The sequence below is a fragment of the Accipiter gentilis genome, chromosome 3, assembly GCF_929443795.1.
Source record: "Accipiter gentilis chromosome 3, bAccGen1.1, whole genome shotgun sequence".
Classification (NCBI taxonomy): domain Eukaryota; kingdom Metazoa; phylum Chordata; class Aves; order Accipitriformes; family Accipitridae; genus Astur; species Astur gentilis.
The window spans coordinates 12,827,979-12,850,792 of NC_064882.1; the positions used below are offsets into that span (position 1 = coordinate 12,827,979).

A 22,814-nucleotide genomic window follows, 5' to 3' on the forward strand; every position below is an offset into this window, starting at 1 on the left:
AGTAAGATGGAGCTTTTCTAATGGAGAAAATGCATAGTAGCAATCCATTTATATATTGCTGTTTCCAAATGCAACGTCTCATTTAGGGGATAGTTGCTGAACATGCTTGTCCAAATGCCTTTGCAGGAAATATATACACACACACAGAAATAACACATTGGAATTTGGCTCCTAATTAGAGAGCACTGGTTACTAATTTAACTATAAAGATACCAGACCTCAGATTCTTGATTTCATGCCCACTCAACTGTCCAAACAAATGGCTCGTCTCAGTGTGATTTAAATCCACACAGTTATTAAATAAGAGTTAAGACTAAAATATAATTTAATTTTCTACAGATGTAAGGTGAATCAGAATGTTTGGGTCAGTTGTCAGAATAATTTAGTGCATTCCAGTGTTCGCTAATTCAGAAACTGTATTGGTGAGAATACAGTTGGTAGTTCATAAAATGCTACTTTTAATACAAACGTTATCTGTACTGAGGGATTGTGGTTTTATTGACCTAGGCCTAACTACTACAGTTTTCTTCTCTAAAGCAGGTACGTTGTGATTAATAACTAGTCAGAACAATTCATTTTGTGCTGAAAATCTACAGCATTAACAGAGCCGCAATTAGAAGACCTCTCCCATTTCAATTTTTCCCTTACATTTGTCTTCATGATTTTTTTCTCTACCTTCTCCAGCCTATCTCAGAATCACTGAGATTGTTCAATGAAAGTTTAACCGTCTTGTGCTATTAATGTGCTTGTGCTCCATGTGGAGTGCTCGTTTCCTTCCTTTTATTGAACGCCAAACGGAGGGACACAATGGGCGTGTTGTGCTCTGTCTAGCACGGTATGTGCGATATCTTTAAAAAGGAGGTGTGAGCTGGCTGTAATACCACTACTCTTAACAGTACGAGTACCACAAACTAATCAACCACAGCACTGGGGCATGCAGTCCATTGAAAGCTGGTGAAAAAGCTGCTTTTTATTATGACCTACATACTGCACAGCAGCAGTTGGACAATTTAAGTCTAGTTACATTGAGGCTGAACACAATGCATGAATTCCACTAATGAAGTCAATGATGTAAGGCTTTTCAAATATGCCTGCAAGTTCCATAAGGTTTTATTTCACCCACGCTATGGTGACGGTAAAAAGCACAATGAAAAACAACCCCAAAAAATCCTTTCCTTTCAGTAGAAAACGCGAGCATAAAATTTTATCAACTCTTGGAAACATCCTTCTGAATCGGCAACCGTACGGATGGAACACCACATTGAAATAGGGAACGAAAACGCAGTCAGATCGATTAATTCCGCAGCCGCTCCAAGCCAGCCACTGACCAACCTCTAAACGCAAAGATACCGACGAAGCTTATTTCTCGCGTGAAGTTTTTGCTCGGTTTTATTTTACAAAATCGAAATAGTCTCCGTGCAAAGGGCATACCTCTCTCGCACAAGCCGAGACGCACAGCGGCTTCCTTTTGTGGACGAGTCCAGCGGCAAAAGCTCCTAAGCCGACCTGCTAACAAGCAGCGCGCAAGCTGGAGAAGGGGCTCCTCCTGCCCAGGCTGCAGCAGAGCGCCCGGCCGAGCTCACCGCACACCTGCTTTTTCCGCCGCGCCTGCCGCCCGGGGCCAGCGGCACGCAGGAGCGGCAGAAGGAAGGGCAACACCCTTCCCCGGACCGCGGCGTTCACTCGCAGCGGCTAGCGAGCTGCCGAGAGGGCATCGCGGGGAAACCTCGCCCGTACGAGACAAAACGCCGCTCCGCTGCCTGACAGCAGATACGCAGCGCGACCGCCCTGCATTCCACCTCCTCCGATCAGCTAGCCGGAACGGCAGTCGCCAGCTTGTCAAGATGGCAGCTCGTAAGCAGGCTACGCCGCGGCGAGTGCTCGCTAACGCGCCCGTTCCCTCTCCTTCCTCCGACGAGGTTTTTTGTTTATTCCCCGGTAAAGCACAGCATAATATGTCACATTGTTTCCCGTGAGCAAAATGGCTGGTCCTGCCGGCGCTGCCGCAGACCGCTCATTGGGCTCCCCCGGCTTTCCGGAGCCATGGCAACAGCCAACGGCCGGCCGGCCTCGCCCGCGCGGCGGCAGGGGCGGCTCCGCCACCCGCGCCCCGCGCCCCGCGGAGGGGCCGCCGCGCTCCCTCCCCATCTGCGCCATCTGCGCCCGCGGAACCAGCAGCCGCCCGCGCCCCTGGCTCTCGGCTGGTGCCGCGCGCGGGGTCTTGGGCCGGCCGGGCCAGCAGGCTGCGGCAGGGGCGAGCGCCCGCGGCGAGCGACGCGGGCCGGTAGGTGGCAAGCGACCGTACGGACACGTACGCGTAACAGCGAGACGCTCCTTTGGTGCGCGGAATTCAAGCGCGAAAATTACGCGGCGGGGCGCGGTATGGGCGCTCAGGGCGAGCGGCCGTCTTCGTGTAGGAAAGAGGGACAGCCACTCGAGCAACAGTCAGCCAGCTTCCCAACGGCGAAGCCCGAACCCCCACTCCTTGACAGAAACCTAACCCCGACATTGTCGCAATTACTCCCAGCGTGGATAACCGCGTTTCTCGATCTTAACGGGTTAAAGGCCGCTGTTTATCAGGCGTGTTTCGAAGACCCAACGTCGCAATCGCCACGTAGACCAATTTTATCCCATTTAGAACAACGCAATTTTTCATTTCAATTAGGAGTAGGAAGAAAAGGAGACATTTGAGAACCATTTAAAACTGCTTGTAAAAATTCCCACCCTTCAGGAGCTGTCGTTGTCTCACACCTCAACTGCCTAAGGAGTCGGAAATAAAAGCTAGAAGGCATGCAGCGCTCCTCAACCTAAAGGTCTTTGAAAATCATGTAGAAACATTAAATATATCTAACTACGCGTGCTGCACTTCACACACAAAAATTCCGAGCAGTGGTTTGAGGAAGATTTTTCTGCCCCTTCCTAGTCATTAACAGTGATTACCTTAGTATGTATAACAAATCACGGCACTTCCTCGTTCAGTGTCCTACTTCTCTAGGGCTACAGCAGGTTTCTCACCTCTGAGTACAGCTTGCAGACAAAGCTCTGCTGCTCCACCACTCCAAGCGGAATTTCTGCTCTCAGGGTCCGAGGGCAGAGGTGTCTCCGTGGAGCCCCAGGCAGAGAGAACTAAGGTCCGCTGTGCTGGATTTTACACATTTCTTCCCTCAGCATCTTCACCCTTCTTACCCTGTGTAAGCGCTTAGTTTCTCTGAAAGCGAGTATTACAAAAGGAAAAGCGGTGGCGGGGTATTACCAAGAAACGAACAGATAAATTCTGTTTAGATTTCTGACATGTCAGAGCTGAAACATTTCAGTACATTTAAATAGGTGCTTCAACAGTTACACTGATTTAGTCTTGTTCCTTCCTCTCTTAGCCTTTAAAAAGATGGATGAATGCCCACATCCCCCAAACTGCAGCTAGGGCTAAGACTCTGTGCTAGTAACGGGCAAAAGTGCCCCCAGCTCCCGTGACTCAAACACATACTTTCTGTGCCATGATTCCTGTCCAACAGTACTTTTTGATCAAAAAAGGATGTCTGCTGATTGGGCGACCCGATTCTGAAGCTTTTGGCTGGAAAACATTAAACTACTGAAGTAATTATTTACACGCAAAGTATTAAAACAAACCCAGTCTGCATTACAAGAATACCATTTCACCATGATTAGTTCACTAACTTTTTTGTTAATAAGCAACATGAAACAGACTGCACATCTAGTCCCTTGCTTCTTAATACACTGATATAGTTGCTGACTCTACAAAAAAAACCCTTCTTCAGTAAATGAAGACACAAGCAGGTTTTCTATCACTTTATCACACTAACCTACTATGGTTACTGTCATAATACTCTCTACAGGCAGGCTAAAACCTTAGCTTTCAAAAAAGTAAAGGTCATGAGTTTTTAAACAATAGGTTAGAGCTTGGAAAGCTTACAAGAGGTTTGTCTGTATCTGTGTATCTATACATATAAAGGTATCTTAACACACAGTAGAAGCACAGTATTTTCATAAAATTGTTCTTGGTTTTGTTTTTTTTTTTATTAAAAAAAACTGTTTGAAGACTGTAACTTCATAATTCAATCTTCAGGGATCTAGAACTATGTTTGTTATGCAGGCACACTTCCACCCAGTTAGAGTGATGGAGCTTTTGCCTGTGGTAGGCATATAGGACTTACCCATATACATGCACATACAACCTTTCCTTCCCTGCAGCAACATAAGTGATTAGATAGAAGTTAGAAGAGGCTTAATCCAAGTGCAGATTATGGTACCATTTCAGCAAACAAAGCACCAAGTGTGAGAACCTAATCTGTCTGAGCTTTCAGAAGCTCCACAGAAGTCGTAGAAACAGTTTCTGCTGCATTCTCTGCACTGCCATAAAATTTCTCCTGGCAAAACCCACTGAAATCATGACATCAGGGATGGGAACTGGACCCACAGTGCAGCTGCCAGAGACTGAATAACCTCTGATAGGCCCCTAAGGCTCAGTTACACTGGTACGTCTGGGTGTCTAGGAAAGGTCCAGAACCAGGCAGCTGAAATGGTGGCTGCTAGCCTACTCTCCTTAAATAAAAATCTAAGTGCAAGGCATAGAGTCATACTGACCCTACAATGAGTATTTAAGTGCTTGAAGATAACCACTTGCCTGCTGTGTTAGAACAGGGCTGAAAATAGAACCCATTATTTGGTATTCTTGCTCAAATCCTACTCCCACACTAATTCAAATGAGCTTCCTGATCTCACTGTAGTAACTGGAGGACAGTTGCTCACATCAAAAACCATCAGAGCTGAAAGAAAACTAGTACTCACTAATCCTTCACCAGAACATTGCTAAGAATCAGTTTTGAGACAGAAATAACAGGCATTATTCTCAGCCTTATCTATATAGATACTGTATCAACATATCATTCACCATTGTAATTTAGTCCTTCCTACTATTTTCCTTCACAAACTAGTTTTCTGCTGTCTCAGACCAGGTCCACAGAACATAAAACATATACTTCCATTAAAGCAGCATTTCATTCTTATGACTTCTTCAATCAACTCAAGAACTGCTATTTGCACACATTTCATTAAATGTTCATTCATTCCATTGTTTTATGGAAAATAAATCCGCATTCTAAAACTGTTTTAAATGCATGAACTGTAATGCATATTAAAAGATATTGGCATCCATGGACAGGAAATGACAAAAGACCAGATCCTAATTAAGAAGCAATTACTATATTAAAATCCACATTTTATTTCCTGCATTGCGTTGTAATTGTTCCTAGAAATATTTGACTATCCGAATAGAAAAAACACCTACTGTTCAGGCATCCTGAATATCATTAACAATTACAGATCCTTCTGATCCTTGTTCAATTTCTATAATCACTTGATAGTATATTTAAATGAAAAAAGGCTCTATTATGAAGGCAAACTGGACTGCTCACATCAAAAAGACAGCATCATCTATCAATAAAAACAACACTATCAGGTCTCCAATTTAAAAAGACTGAAATGTGTTTTTTTTCATATTGATTGGTCAACCTACTTAAATGCAAAGCAGCAGGTAAACAGAATGAGTATTTGTAGGGGAGTATGCTGAAGTATAGACTAGTTAACATAATTTTTCCAAGGTTCCAGATGACTACAAGCCTGGAAAAAAAACCCCTGATGTCCGATTCCCAAGACACTGCTACCTACCTGAGCTACAACATGCAGAAGAGCAAAGTGGAATTCAAACATGAAGAGTTAATTTTATCCAGGGTCAAACTTGTTTGTAGCTCCTCCTGCTACTGAACACCAAGTACAACTCCAGCTATTAATGGCTCTGTATTTTCAGGTTCTCACTAATAACAACTCTGATGAATTTTCTGTGCTGTGGATTTAGTCAGATACTTGGCAAAGATGCTGACAGAGAATTCTATCTAGATTGTATAGAGTAACCAGTTGATTTAAGTATTTAAGACATGGCATGCATTTAAATAAAACAACCACAAAAGCATTTTAGAAACATTTTCTAAGGTGTATTTGGGAAAGTTTTATCACGGGAAGCGTATCCTTTTTTCAGTTTCCCTTTGAGACATGTTACTGATCACAAGTAGTACAGCCATAAAATGGGATAGAAGAGATGAGAAAAGTAACTCTGATTTTCTTAAAAGCAAATATTTAAAAATTTTAAAAGGAAACCCTGAAGCCCTTTTGTAATTAGAGATGAAAGTGTCTTAACATAATAAGACTAGATTCCCTCATGTTTTACAGCAGTGTTTGAGATGCTACTGAATTCCTGGAGCAATTTCCACACTATTTCCCATCCCACATTTAGTACTTAATGTTGATAAAATGTAGTGAAAAAGCAATAGTGCAGGTATCACTGCCTAATCTCAAATATGAAATATTACTAAAATTAAATTAAGATGCTTTTTAGCTGTTTGTACATACAGTTTTATATTAATTTTAGCTGCATTTTAAGTAAAGATGAAAAAAAGCCTGAAACAGAGACACACTCATTATTTTCCTTTTCTATTTCCTTGGTTACCAGTTGGACTTATGTGCTTTGTTGTCACTTATCCCAAAATTTTATGATATATTGAGCAGACATTGAATCATGTGAACTATAGTATGGATGAGTTCTGTTTTTAGATCTTTAGGACAGTATTTCAGAGAAAAAGGTGAACTTGAGCTCATGAAGACATAATACACGAGGTTCTCCCAAAAATGAGTGCTTAAATGTCCAGTTTTAACACAAAATAGCAAACCTCCAAAACAAACACACAAATGAGCAATTGTCTTAAAAGTTACCCTCCCACTTCTTGAAATATCACCAAGACATCAGCTGTAACCTAAAGCAAAAAAAAAAAAAAAAACAAAAACAAAAAACAAACAAAAAAAAACCCCAAAAAAACAAAAAAAAAACCCCAAAAACAAAAAGAAAAGAAACTGCTCCTGAAATGCACTATGCTTTCAGAGTATGCCAAGAATATTGCCCAGACAACTAATAGTTTATCTGGTCAATTTGTACTTTAAAGTTTTCCAGTCCTGATTGTGTCATATACTGACAGTTCCATTAAATAACTACATTAATTCATAGACCTAAGCAGGAATTCACATTGAGTTGATTTAAGTTCTGAAGAACACCCCAGGCCACCTAGTTTCCAGCACCCACCAAAAATCAAGTTTTGTCTCCATTTTGAACTGGAGATCTCAACGAGCCTGAGTTCCTGTGAACATCAAATGTCAGCCTTAGCAGTAATGCTCGGTCAAAATGCATAGGCCTGAACTCATTCTACTTTAAGAAATTACAGCAAGAAATATTGAATTTTACAAGAAATTTTCTGCTTCCCAATTTATTGGAAATACAAACTTGGCAGCATACATTATGAAGTCATCTTATATATTCCACACTTACGTATAAAAGTACAAATATGAGACTGGTAGCTACATAATGAAAAGGAAATGTTTTCCCATCTTTTCTACGAAAGTAGGGCAATTAGAATTCTAAATGAAAATTTTATTAACTTCTCAGTAACAGGTTCCTCACACATTGCAATTTATAGAGGAAGAAAATGGACAAATACTCAGGATAAAAACTTCTTCCCCCGCTTAGACACCAACAGTCAACTCCTCTAGGCTGCAAGTATGTGAATATTTCTCAAACATCACTGTTAGATATTTAGGAAAATGAGCTGTCACTCATTCTCCTAGCCTCCTCTTTCCTCCCTTTTAATATGTAAACCCAAAACTTTCACCTTCTCCCCTATTTTTATCATTCATCACCTTCTCCTTACCTATAAGCTAAAGCCATATCCCTGAGCTATTTGCCAGCGTTCTGCCAAACTGCAGCTTCTCACTGGCAGCACTTCCTCTTCCTTAAACCACTGCTTCAGACTTGCAACTCCTTGAAAGCAGCTGCCAGAAAAGCTCAGGCCCAGATATCCCCAATTTGGCAATATACTGCTGTCTCTTCATTTCAAAAGCCTGCTTCATGTCATTTCTTTGCATGCGCCTTATTACCACTACATTTATAGACTACTCTTTCATACTCTAGTAATTGGAACATGCATTCCTTTTCTCCTATTTGAGAAACTGGGACATGCATTCCTTTCCTCCTATTTGAGAAACAATTCTTAACTTCTAATAGCTACATTTATAGAATATTAATTGTGAGAAATTGAAAAAAATTGGTAGGAAGACGACTGTGCTGGTGGGAAAGCGGAGCAGGAGCATGGATTTTCAAGCATTGCCCACAATTCTTGGTGAAAATGCTTTGCAAAAGGCTTTTACAACACACCTTGAGCTCCTCATCAATCCTACCTCAGGCCTGCTTGGAACAAAGACCCAAACCCACAGGAATCAATTCAAACTGTTCTTCCATGCAACTTGAAATATATAGATATAGCTGAGTCAGTGCCAATAATTGGGTTGGGGGGGGGGGGGTGGGGTTTTGTTGTTTTGTTTGCGGGTTTTTTTTTTAAAAAAAGATCCATTTGTCCATATCTACATTCCTTTTTCCCTGTAGCCTCAATCTCTTTCAACCACCTGCATGTTTTTTGTACTCCATGCTCTACCACCCAACAAACTCTAAGTCCACTTCTCAATATGCGTCTTTGGCCAATCTAATTTTGTTCAATCTGGCATAGGAAAAACAAAGGGGAAATTAAGTAACAAAATCAGCTCCAACTGATCTCTTTCCAGCTCCCCCACCCCATACTTTCAACCTTGCATGATGTTGAGAGCCAGATGATAACAAGCTTACTAAAAATAGAGAACACTTCCCTAGACACACAACCATACTTGTGGCTCTCATCTCAAAAGTTGTTCTTGCCTGATTAGATTGGCTTATTAAGTGATAGAAAGCTTGTTGCGCTAGTCCTATCTGCCTCTGACACTCCTCAGAGCTAACCAGAGAACATTTAGAAGTTTGCCCTTCCTTACAGATTAGAATTCACACACCTTGCATACAGTATTTTGCTCTCCTACACAGTCCTCCAGGAAAAATAACTATCCAAAACCCAAGCTAAAAAGCATCCGAAAAATGCCATCAGCTATGATACTTCAGACCATCATTTGCTAAAACCAGCAAGGTTTGGGAAGAGCAGATGAGTAAGAGCATCGGTAGCAAATAGGTATTATAAAACTAGTAAACCATCATATTTTCCAAAGTTCTTTGAAGCCAGGAAGTTTTAAATAAATTCCTTGTAAAGTGAACTTATATTTTATCAATTCCGAGAACTTGGCAGCACCTTGCTGTGCCAGATGAGGTCACAAATCAATCTCAAAACACCTCTAACAAAGTATAAATACCATAGCAGAGTATATCTAAGTCACACTAACATGTCTGGCTGGCATAACTACATTAGCAAAGTTGATAAGGTACCAACCAGCTTATCCACAGCATTCTTTTCATGAAGAGGTCATTTCTTCTTTTGTGCTAGGAAGTGAAACAATGCCAAAGCATTCCAGAAATGCTTAAACAAACAACAGCAGCATCTACTTCCGGTTAGATGTTAACAGTTTGTACTTTTTTGGTAGCTTATTTGTTTTCTTTAGAGTGTAACATAACACATTAGGAATTTTAGCAGATCACCTGCCAAATATATCCTTTATCCTAGGAACTGAACCAACTTTTTGTGACAAGACTTCTCGATTCCAATTGCCTTCTAGCTTGAGCCATGATTGCACTTCTTCACTTAACACTCACTTGCCTTTTTCCTTAAGGGATCTTCAACTCTCAATTTTTGGTCTCGAAAAGTGTTATAGCAGTACGTATTAAATTATGAAACAGGATTATTTTTAAAAGTCTGCTGCCAGTTTTCCATCAAGTACCCCACTTACATTTAAGGCGATTATTTATCATAGAAACTTAAACTAGACTTAGCACTAAAGAGGGGAAAGCTGGAACATTCAAATAGGAATGTGATCCTTCCCCTCTGTGCAGTGCTGGTGAGGCCACACCTACAGTGCTACTACACCGTGTCCAGTTCTGGTCTTCCCCAGTACAAGAGGCACTGACATACTAGAAAGTCAAGTGAAGGGGCACAAAGATGACTAAGGGACTGAAGCATCTCTCCTTTGAGGAACAGCTAGAGAGAGCTGGGACTGCTTAGCCCAAAGAAAGCTGGGGGGGGGGGGGGGGGGGGGGGGGGGAGGGGGGGGCAGACAATCTCCAGGGGTCTCTTCCAACCTCAATCATTCTGTGATACAACAAAAAACAATTACCCAAGTTTTTGCTTTTCAATTAATATTGGTATTTATTCGTCTCTGGCACAAAACCTTGGATCTTTAATTTCTCCAAATAGACTCAGACTCAGATCAGCAGAAACACAAAAAGCGGTGTCAGTATCTCCAATATGAGAAATGTTTGGATATTACAATCTCCTAGCATTTAACTTGAAGGAGGTAGCAGTGAAGAGTTTGCTCAGCATCACTTTCTGATAGAAGCTGCAAATATAGAGTAGGAGGAAAGAACAACTGTATTCACACACAAGAGGAAAAGAGAACAAGACAACTCAATTGTATTCAAGATTTAGAAGCTCATAACACTGATGTTTCCATAGTAACTAATATACTCCAAAGCAGGGAAAAAACAGGGTGAGGATTTTAAAGGACAGCACCACATACAGATTAAAAGAAGATACTGCCTACCAACTGATGATCTGAGGTTTGGACTGATGAATTTACACAGTTTATCACAAGTATCATCATTTGTTGAAGACTCAAGATCCAATGAAACAACCCTACTAACAAGAGTGAAAGAGTAAGAACCGCACAGTAAAACACCACTGGTACTTGACAGCCTGTGCCTCATGCACTCACCACTCGCTTGTTTTTAAAGGTGGTGTCCAATGCTACCTCCCTCCTTGGTCAGAATAAATAACCTATGTGACCTCAAGGAAAGACAGGATACAGTAGATAAAAAGCATCATGCATTGCACTAAGCTGAATCATATGATCCTATTGGTTTGCAATGCTTACCTTTTTATAACTTCCTTGTCCAGGCAGCAGCTGAGAGAGTTGATATAATTGGCCTTTCCATAAAAAATACAAAGGAGAGGATTAATACTTACTAAGCTCATGGAAGACAAAGGAAGACGATATCAGTTCTAGAAATAATATTTAGCATTGGAAAAATGCTTGGTACAGAGAAGATGGAACTATAATTCTGCTGGATCAAGGCCTTAATCAGTCTTTCACAGTAAATAGTGACAGACATATGACCCCAACTGTTTTAATATCCAGTTGAACCACTCCCCCTGAAAAACTAAACCCCCGTATACAATTCTCCCATTTATCACCATTTCTGAGAAATGAAACAACATAAGCTTATAATTTAAGTGCTTTTTTTTTTTTCAATAAATGGCTTTTCCACCAAAGGCAGAAAAACATTATGAACTGTAGGTTTCTATACTACATCAGGCTACATCTGATGCATAGTACAACTTCAGAATTTTCAACTGCATAAAAGTTACTTGGGAAATAAAATCCAATTTCAAGTTATTGAGCCACTCAGTACAGCTGTATGCATCAAGTTTCATCCTCACACATGGGAAGGGACATGACCAAAGGAATTTAGAATCACAAGTGCCAAACTTCTACCCTTTGCAACTGACTTTTTCAAGAATAGGCTTGCAGAGACTTTCTTGCTTATCATGAAAAGGAAACGTCATGGAAAGATTGGTCTGAAGCTAAAGTTTCAGAAGGGTGTTAACAACACTCTTTGGATCTTCAGAGCTACCCAGGTAATGCCTATGAAATGAAATAAGTTTTATATACTATTTTCAAATATTTGGTTTGGTGTAATAGTAATTTTCAAGTGTTCTGCCAATAATCAACAGAGAAAGTCAACATCTACCCAAGACCACTTCAGCTGATTTGTTCCTCATCTGGAATTTCTTTCAAGTACCTTCTCCTTTTAGAAATCAGTACCCTAACAATCATGCAAGAGGTAGAACACCTAAAACCCAAAATCTACAGTAATTTCCCAGCTGATATAATTCAGTACTCAAATTATGCAGAAAATTCTGGCACAGGGCTAATTTTACTTATGTCACCAGAACAAAATAAGGAAAAGCATGATTTCCGCCCCCCCCCCAATGGAGGAAAGGATGTAGGTGGGGAGTATAATTGACGCTAATTATTTGTAGGAAAGGTCAGGGTTACTTTCTACCAACTGCATGAGGCAGCTGATTATCTGTCATATCTCTGAAGCATAGTCACGAAACCATCAGTGATTAAAGGACAAACAGGCCTTGGCTAGCAATCGAACTTGGCAACATTCAAAAACACAGCACAGCAGATGTCTTTTTAAAATAGGTAAACTGTAAGACATTAGATAGCATAACACTATGTATCTCCAATGTTGAAAAAAACTTCAGTAAAGACTACTGTTTAAGTACCTAATAGGTGACTTGGTAGTATGATCTTCTCTGCATTTGAAGAGCTAAAAAAGAGCACCTACATCACAAAATTCCAACTCAGTTTTAAACTGCCTCAGAAAGCATTCAGTTTCTTCATGACATATTTTAAATTTTTTGATACAATAAACCTCATTTTGAGCAAAACCTGCACATAGAAAGTATAAGACTGGAAAAATGAGAACAGATTGTGTATTTTAAAGACTAGAGTACCTCAACAATTTGGAAATTTGCTTGCCAGAGTCTCAGAAAACACCCCTTTAAAAGATGAAAACTGTCATACTGTATTATTATTGTTGCTGAAAAACCCAAACTAAGATCTGATACATCTTGTTTGATAACTGACTTAACAGGATACTCTGTGTTCCAAGAAAAAAAAAGTTTGTTATTTAGTATGTCCCTTGAGAATTTGGCTGTGCATTAAGTGCAATGAAAATTCCACCCATGAAATCTACTTACTGGCTTTCCAGAAAGTGGAATTTACAGGGATGAGACAACTCAATTTCAAATACCATTGGTTTCAATTTTCATCTCAGAAGTATGAGAATAGAAGAAATCTATATGCCCATGTATCCCTACTAAACAAGGTAGCTTTTTCTAACAAAATCCTTAAATGAAACAGTGTAAGAAATTTAGTGGGATTTCTCTTTATGTAATTTTGGACATACACTTTATAACCACTGGAAAACAATTTTTTTGCCGTTTCCTAGTCAGTTATTAAAGTACTGCAGAAAGATTACATATAGACTTAATTTTGTTTTGGAGCATAAACAGTCAGTTTGCAGTTACACTAGGCAGTTCTGCAGCAGTCAGTTTAAATGCTGTCAGCTCTGGCTTTTGCCTACACATACATTCAGTACTCAAACAATACTGAGAGACTGCAGTGGTGAATCCTGACACCACCACTCTTCTTGATGCTGAGTGGTGTGTCCAGGGGATTATAACAGCCATCTAGCCATTTCTGTTCTCTGAAATTCTTTAAGTAATACCACATAATTTTCATGCCAGAGCAGCGGTTCTGAGGAAAATTTCTAGTTTCCTCAAATGTTTTAAGGTCATGTTTCTAAAAAAGCATTTTGCTAGGGAAAAATCAAAGGCTTGGGCCCTCCAGACAATAAAGATAGTTTTGATTAGTAAGACTTCAGGCTAGCAAAACAGGGAGAAAAATAATTATGCAGACTAGCATGTAACAGTTGTCAGCTTTCCTTCCTGTCTTGCCCAAGTACACTGCATAATTGCACTGTTAAAGCTTCACAAAGCACACTGAACTCCGGCTCCTGTTTTTGTAGAAGTTAGTAAGCAGCAGTTTACAAAATGATACTCCTGAAACAAAACACTAAATCTTTTCTTAGTTCTCCTCAGCAGACGCTCAAAAATATTTGTGAATTTTTAAGTGCAAATCTCAATAAATGCAACAAGCAAACTGGAAAAAACCCTAAACTACACTACTTTTAATTTATAACTGACCACCTTTGCCTACAGTATTTTCGTTGCTTTCAGAAGCTACAGCCCTCATGCTTATTAAGTAGAGTACTTTTAATTGCAGTGCAACAATGTTAAAGATTAAGAGGCCGAAAGGTTAACAAACCTTTCTCACTCTAAGACAGTAGCACAGCATACACTACTGTTTTGTGACAGGTCCATAACTTTACCCATAAAAATATGAAATTGGCAATGACTTATCTGGTTTCCATTGAATGTATCTGAACAAGGAGGAAGTTATTACATGTCCTCTTCACAGGGGGTCACAAAACAGGACAAGGAAGATTAAAATCTTGGTATCCTTTCTAGGTAGCTTATCTTTCATTCAGGAACTGAAAGAGATGTCTCAGTGCCAAAAGTGAACAGAGAAGCTTGACTTTAAGTTTCATGGCAAGAGATGACAATCAGGATGAAGCTATGACATTTCTATGACATTTCTTAAATTGCAAAGTCAGCTGTGAAGTATGCAATTCACCAGAGCCAGGCTAAACTTAGTAGTACTCAATTTACCAATCCCATGTAAGGGTTTCGCTAGATGTGAAAATACATGCTGTATGAACGTATCTACAACATAGTTATACCTTAACATCATTTTCAGACTAGCTACCAATGTCTGAGACTCAATTCTAACATGCATTCAGCCTGTTTTTGCAGCTAGATAGCTAATATTAATACAGCTCAAGATTTCTAGAGCTAGACATTTTCAGTAACTTCAAAATACCTGAAGCTGAAAAAAATTTGAGCAATGTTAGCACAACGGAGAAGCACTTCAAAGACAACAAATACTACCACTTTTGAGGTAGGTAAGCAAGCATAGACAAGCAATTTGCCCCGAATCATCTTATGGGTCAATGACAGCCACATTAAGAAATCTCAACATCCTGCATCTTTCACCATTTTTCTGTCCACCTCCCCAGATAGTCCCTGCAATCTGGTATTATACCAGTGCCAACCTCAGGTCCCTTCAGTCTACACAGTGAGATATGTGACTTGCACTATTACCTCTTCTAGTCAGCAGACCTCTCCATCCTGGCCAAGGCCTTAACAGTCCCAGTTGCTTGCCTCTAAAACCATCACTGCTTCCAGTAGCAGCTCTTTGCATTTTAACTTCCCACTTCAAAACCCTGTTGTACAGTCAATAAACCTGACTTTATATTAAACATAACTAAAGTATGCAACAGACAGGAGAAATCTTATTACATTTAGTGCGGAGAAGAATTAAAAATATTTTTCCTCCCTTTTAATTATTAGAGTTATCAGAAAGCTTGATGACTTATCTCTTCTTGCTCTTCCTCCCAGTGGTGTATTTTTTTAATTAGAGAAACTAATACACTATCATGTTTATGAGTACCAAGGTTTTTTATATTGGCCAACGTCAAAACTGAATAAATGTCCAAGCTTCTGAATTAAACAAGAGCTTAGAGTTTTGAAAATGTGTAGGAGACAGAACTACAGTATTTCCAATCTACTGGTCCAAACTGAAACAGAATTCAGTTTCACAGTTAGCACATACCCAGTTTGCATTTACACAGTTAACTGTAGGCTGCACTCCCAATTCCCATTCCAATGTGCAATCCTCAAACTGCGAGATCCTCGAATCTGGAGCCAGAATATAGAAGGAAAACATAGGACACATTATCTCCCTCCTCTAACCTGTACAAGGCCTTTTCCCATGCACAGAAAACGGGAACCACTTATTTCCTCCACCCCTTCTCAGTGTCCCGAAAGGAAGAAGGGCATCGTACAGTCACTGCTCACCTTGAATTTGGCACCAGGGTGCGAAACAAAATACTGACTTTTCTGTTAATGGCAGCAAAGAACATGACTGTACTCTATCACTGCCACTTTTTTACTGCAAAGGCTCAAGTAATTACAAAGTTAAGAGTAGGTCTGCCATATTACAGCTTTAGGACTTGAACCACAGCTGTATGGTTCCATATCATTTACTGTTACACCAGGAAAGCCCTAAAGGTTGGTGACCACAGCCAGAGCCACTCTTGAAGAAAGCAGCCTAGCATTCAGGATGCACATGTTCTACCCAGATTTATTCATCTCTTTCCACTTATTAAACACTGCTCTATCAAATTGGTCCAAGCCAGGCTAGATTACCTGATTTATGTGCATTTACAAAACAGTAACGCTGACACAGAAGGCCTGTAGGGTTATCTTATTTGTCAGAGTTTATCCAGAACTTATTTGCAAATTAAAAGATCTAGTGACAACCATGTGAAACAAGCTATAACAGTTCAGAAAAACTAAAACACTCTTCTGCTTTTAAAAAACTATTTTGTAACCTTGCTGGTGCAGAGTGGCCATGGCTTTGTCAGAATAAAAAGATTGTGGTAGAAGTTGAACTTTCCCCCCATACCTAGCATTCACAACTAGAATAATCAATACACAATTGGAAAAGCAAGACTTCATAGTGCTATGAAAAATGAGGGATGCAAATATATATGAAAACAAAATTTGAGAATGAAAATTTTATTGCCTATGGAATGACTTGCAGGCGTTGAATAAAGACAAATCTCAGTTGCCTGTTTACATGTTGTTTTTCATCAGTTTACTTTTAAGAACATTGGTATCAAGAAAATAAGTGGCAGTCAATAAGTCTTAAGAAAACACCAAAAAAAAAAAAAAGAATTTCCATTTCATCCATTGCTCAGTATATTTTTATAGACTGCAATGAAAAAACACATTTCACAGCCAATCATTTTCAGTCCTTCTGCACCAGAACTTCACTCACAGCTAATTACTAATAGAGTTTATTTTTAACAAGTATTTGAGGTATACCTTGAGGTACACGTGAAGTTTCTGTTCTGACTAATCATAGAGTCCCCAAAATAAATGTAGGTGAATCAAATATTTTTTTAATTGAAAGGAAAAGAATTTCTTTTTATTAAAAAGAAAAAAAATATGAAAAGCATGATGCACAGCATAGAGAAGAATCTTAAAAGTGATAGTATGCTGATGATTCTTTTTCCCCTATGAGAAAAGCATCTTCCAAGAGCCTGTGGGAAGTAGATGTTCACTGTATAAAGCTGAAAATTTCCCTCTTTCAGATTTAGAACTTAGGCAGAAGTTAGAAATTTAGGTTGGGGGCGGGGAGCAGAATCATTCCAAAGCTGCACACTGCCATCAGGCCCTTATTTTAAGTAAGTCTTCCTACTGAAATAAAAATTTAAAGCATCAAAGGTTTACAGGGTACCTTGTTAGATAATCAGACAGGCTTGGTTTTGGCTTTTTTAAATTTTGATTTCTTCTTGTTTTCCCAAACTTTTCATTAAATCCCTTAAGCTCTAGTCATTTATCTCCCGAATAATAATAAAATTAATTTTCAAAGTGCCGAGAAGCCTCAGGACAACATTCAGTAATTACATAGCTAAATTTTAAACAGTAAACTCTTTTACTACTGCATAGACATTTATTTTCCAAAGAAATATCTACAGTTAGTAAATGAACCGGTGAACATACATGTCTCACTATAAAGTGACATGAAAAAATTTATGTAGAAGAGGCCATGATTTTCAGGATTCTCCTCCATTTTTTTATATTTTGCTTTACATTTTATATACCTTTATTAATGAGAACTGGTAGCAGAAATAGGTGAAGTGATAGAGACAGAAGTTACACTGATAGTCATATCTGATGTATGTATTAAAATAAAGGTCAAGACCTTATGCATTATAGATGTTTTCATAAGGCATCAGGATTTGTGTTCCAAGAGTACTATAAGTGCGACCTCTGTTCAACTAGAGTAGCTGTGTAAACTTTTGCGGCTCATGATAAAAACTTTTAAACATAATTAGCAGCTATAATTAAATTACTGATAACAACTCTGAACAAAGCAGTTACTCTGACTCTGGACAGTTAACACCTTTCAAGGGAATACAAGGTGGTTATATGTGTATTCTCAGGCTCCAAGTAAAACTTGATCTAGTGTTCCATACTGATGCAAGGTAATTTTCAAAATACTGAGAACTTGCACTTATCTCTTGTGCAGTAAATGAAAACCTAAGTTTACAAGAGAGCTGACTATCTTTGAGGCAGTTGCGAGGATTTTGCCAGAGGATCCTCTAGACAATTGCACTACAGTTACCAGGACTCTTTCACTACTACCATGGAGCATGTAAATTGTTACAGATAAAGCCACATCAAAATGGTTTATTATCGATGGCTTAGCCACAACCTTTCACACAGCACAGGTAAATGATAGGAGAAAGATCATGTACCAAATGACTAGATTAAGTTGAAGATAAATTCTGTTGGGAAGAAATAAAGCTTTTTGTCTCAGATGCAGTCATAGGAAGACCAAGGTAATCACTGTATTTCCTAATATGAGCTCTTTGCTCCTTATTACCTGAATAGGAACAGCTAGCATCAGACCCTGCATAAAACACGTGGACCGTGAATATAGCCATTCCACCTCTCCTCTTTCATATTCTACCAATAACATGACTGTGCCCTAGGTTCCACCAGCAGGACCCCAGTGACTAAGCCTGCCTATAGGCATCTGCTTTGAGAACTTAAAGATTTATAGTTCAGTAATGTATACATTTTGAGAACACTGCTGAGAGTAAAAAACCTGCAGAAACACAGCACCTAGCTGTCCTACCACTTCCAGTGAGAGCTGGAAAATATTCAGAGCTAGTTTCTTGCTTAAGGAGTCCAACAGGCATTCTACAATGAGGGAATAAAGTTTGAGTGATAATGTATGCCTTCCTTGCAAGGAACTCTGACTCTATTACTGTGGTCCTTGAACAAATGGAAAGCTCTTATGTTTAGAAGGTTAAATGACAGCAGCATGAAATTTATTGATAAACACAAGGAATTTAAGGAAGCCCAAAGTCTGTCAAATAAAATTCCAAGTTTTTGAAGAGCTACCTTTACTGAGTAATTTATTTTCTTATCACTTACTGTAGGTTGCCCCACATTGATGTTCTTTTAGAACATGGTCTGTTTAAGAAAAGCACCTATTCATTACCAGCCACATCCCGAGGAACATGTGTCCATTACATCTGCTGAGCTAAAAGATGACACTGCTCTCAAGCACTCAAGACTCCAGCAATAGCTACTCTTTAAAGATTTTCCTACCTTTTCCTCTTGAAATTCTTCTGCAGTCAGAACTTAGTTTCAAAACTTTATAGCACTTTTGCTGCCAGAATTTAGAAGCATTCAAAAACACTCAGGCAGTTTATGTTGATAATACACCATAAAAACACTAAACCAAACGTATAGTCTCATCTTTGATATTTGGAATACTACAAAGAGAAATCATAGTCAGAAGTGTAGGTTTTTTGATTGGTCATCAGTTATGTCACCTGTTCAGTAAGTTATATAATCACATACTGTACATTCCAAAGGATTGAACAGACTCCCAGATTTTTAGATGAAAAGTTACAATTTCACACTTTGTCAATGATTTAGCATTCATTGAAGGTCTATAAACAAAGTTATATGTACATTTCTGAGACTCATCAGCGTGATTTATATAAAGTCTGTTTAAAGACTGGCTTGCTAAGAGCATACTTTAGAAGAGAACAGAAAAACAATTCAGCCTCCTTTACTGCTAGGGCTCCCACCTACAGGAGATGCCAGAATTAGCACTAACATTTGGTTAAGTGGTAGGTAGGTAGGAGCCCTAACTGGGTAAGTAGCTAGATCAATGTATAGAAAACTGTATGATGAGAAGTCAGTGTTTGATGTGCTATACGCAAAAGGACCCATTCTGAACTTCTGCAAAAGCCTTACACTTGTTTTAGTGCCTTCAAGTTTCACACACTTCAGAATTGTGTTGATATTTATCATTAACTTCTCACAAAATTCCTCTCAGCACCATTTTCACAAGAGAAATCAGTGTTTCCTTTCACATTCACCTGTAAGTCTTCCGGTTACCGTAAAAGGGTAGCATCATATTTGCCTTTCACAATTTCATGCTGATTTACATATCACTATGAGGATGCTCAGACTACAGTGAAGATCCCTTCTGCCAGTTATTAGAAGCTATTGAAGAGTCTCTGCTCTCCTTAATGGCATCTTCCTATAGCAAATTGATGGTCAAAAGTAAATTAAATGCAGAAAAGCACTTTAAAAAGAAGCTTAGCCTTAATAAAATCTTCTCATAGTGCCTCATCTTTAACAAGAATTTGTTCCATCCTAATAAACTGTCTATAAAGTTATACTCTTACATTTTTAGCATCTCAAAGCTTGCAGCAAATACAGAATTATAACCAGATATCTTACCAATTTGACAAGTCTTGCCCGTTGGTTTGGGTTGTTTGGTTTTTTTTGTTAGGATGGGGAGCAAAACAGGACCAGACGGACTTCAGAGTAGGAGTCAACCTGAAGAACTAGTAGTAACAGCACACTAACCTTCCCCATCTATGTAAACTTAAACTAAGCTAATAGCAGTCAAGAGACAGTACTTCTAAGATCTCTAAAGCCATTTACCTGCTTTGAAGGAGTTATCCAGATCAAAATGTACCAATTCCAAAATTTCCCTTTACAAATAAATTTGTCCCGTCTTTTCCCTCTCAGGGGAGCTCTGCTATCCTTGAAAGCAGTAGTGCTTCTCTTGCCTGCACTATATATGGTCTATGGAGAGAAGTGAAAATACTGGTGGTATTTTTGGTCACGTTGTCTGTATTGGATCTGTCTCACTTATTTTTAAGTGTTCTGAAAAATAATGAGTGCAGATTTTTTTTCTAAAGCAGTTGTACACAGCCTTATTATGACACTCTCCAATAATTTATTTTTTTTTTAAATCAGATTATCATCCTATTCTAGTTATTTGGTTGTATAAGGTAAGACAAAGCAAGCACAGGGTGACGACTTCTTGCACTGCTGTTAATTTTAACCACCATATCAATTATCAGCTGCCATTCAAGTTAATCAAGGGATTCCATTATTATTATCATCAGGTTAAGAGAATGAGATCATTAGCACTAGTCAAGCTATAAAAAGCTGTGGCATAACTGAAAGCTGATGCAATCCTAAAACATACTTAGAAATAAGTTTGCCTTTTCCCAAACAGATAATTTAATTCTCTTAAATATCATGACATACACTTTTGAAACAGTTACAACTCCATTAAAAATATCTGGATTATTAATACAATGAAAAGCATTCACTGGGTACCCAGCATTCATAATGGTAATGTTCTACAGTTATGAAAAATACTTGCAGAAGTAATATTGTAAGCTTCTATTTTTATTCTGGATCACTTCCACCATGTTTTACCAGTACATCTGTTTTCCAAAATGCTAGGTCTTATGCCATAATAAGATTGAAAGCTACAGTTATGGTCAAATGGATTTACATTATCACAGAAAACATCCTACAGGTCAAATACCATCCCTGCTCCTATCTGTGCAAAATCACTGTCCTTAGCCAGAGCAAACATTTACCCTTTTTCTCAATAGTATATAACCAGAGGTACAATTTAAAGTAGTGGGGTTGGCCAAGGTATTACTATACAGTTGAATACATCAATTGACTTCAGATGCAGAAAAAAATTCACTCCCTCACAACACTCATAGCTCAAGAACAACTGTAAATGGGGAGAGTATTTCATCTGTATAACAATTGCATATTAAGTCTTTGTTGTAAAAAAAGGATGCCATTGCACTCCGTAGTGTATGAATACATAGACTATCTGAAAGAACTCTATCAAAATGTATTAATAGAGCAATAATGCCAACATCACAAACCTAGATTAATTTGATCACTTTAAAACAGTGAGTTAATTTGGACTTGTATTTTTCACCACTTACCTGCTGCATAAGGAATCACCACTTCATTCTAGGGAGAGTTTGTACACTCAGAACGAGCTGAAAGTGAACATTAAACTTCAGCTCTAAATTTAATTCTTCTCTTTAAAGCAATTAACTCACTTTCTTGCTCCCCTACTCCTCTCAAGAGGTAGGATCCAAGCCTTAACAGAAGACAAATACATTTAGCTATAAATAATTACAGAGAATTTGAACTAGAATTATTTTTTTTTTCCAGGTAGTACAGCAGCTGTTAAGGGTCAGAAAACTAAGATACCACAAAGCTTTTACTATTACAATTTCTACAGAATATGTTTGGGAAAGACTAGAAAAAAATCTTTGATCTTTGAACAACTTTCAGCATAAAGGTAAGTCACCCCCTCACTGATTATTTCATCCTAACCAGTCTTGAATCCAAATTAAAATATCTTAATCTGAAAGTTTAAAAGTACACATAAAACATCACTAGAAAAAAACCTAAAGCGTGTAGCTAAAAACTTAGCCCTGCTTAACAGGAACACTTCTTAGGAGTTCTGTATTGCCAATGTAAAGTAATAAAGCAACAACATGTCCCCTCCCATGAGAAGAAAGCTCCATCTTCTACAGATTTGAAGGCAACAGGATTCTGAGTATTATGATTACTGATACAGCCACACTGGTATAATCCATCACAAAGATGACTGCTTATGATTTTTCATTAATAAATTTTACTGGCAAAAGCCATAAAAATTGGAAGAGCCTTTCCTCAGCTGGAAACTGCCCTGACCACAGATTCTTATCTCCACTCATGTAATTGGATTACTGAAGTCACACTTTATGACAGGTAGCTCTAACCAGTGATCATAAATCATGTCCAAGACACCTTTATCTATGGCTTAGCATCGTAAACCAGAATACTGACATAGCAGCTGTTTAGCAGTTTCCTCAGTCAAGACGGATCATTGTGGCTCCCCTCCAAAAAAGCTAATATTTTAAGAACTTTATTATGAAGCATTTTCTAGTCAACCATAGCTGCTATTTCTAAGTTAGTCTCATCTCTGAGGTACATTTACAAACAAGCTTCAGCCCTCAGCAAGCTTCCAGTGCTGAGAGATTAAGCTGGAAATTAAGCAATCCTGAAGACTTTCAATGATCACTACCACACAATGACATTATGCCATTCAAACCATAT

General features: G+C 38.8%; 1 protein-coding gene across 2 annotated transcripts in view; it reads right to left on the reverse strand.

Annotated features, from left to right (window-relative positions):
- The window catches only part of SORBS2 (sorbin and SH3 domain containing 2), a 224,742-nt gene that overhangs the window by 164,953 nt on the left and 36,975 nt on the right, over positions 1 to 22,814 (reverse strand). Inside the window, exon 1 of one of the 2 annotated variants that reach the window (XM_049796593.1) lies at positions 20,325 to 20,428. The exons of the other annotated variant lie outside the window; for it this stretch is intronic. The gene's annotated coding sequence lies outside the window, so the exon portion shown is untranslated. Of the gene's footprint in view, positions 1 to 20,324; positions 20,429 to 22,814 lie in introns of those variants that run through there. 2 annotated transcript variants of the gene reach the window in all.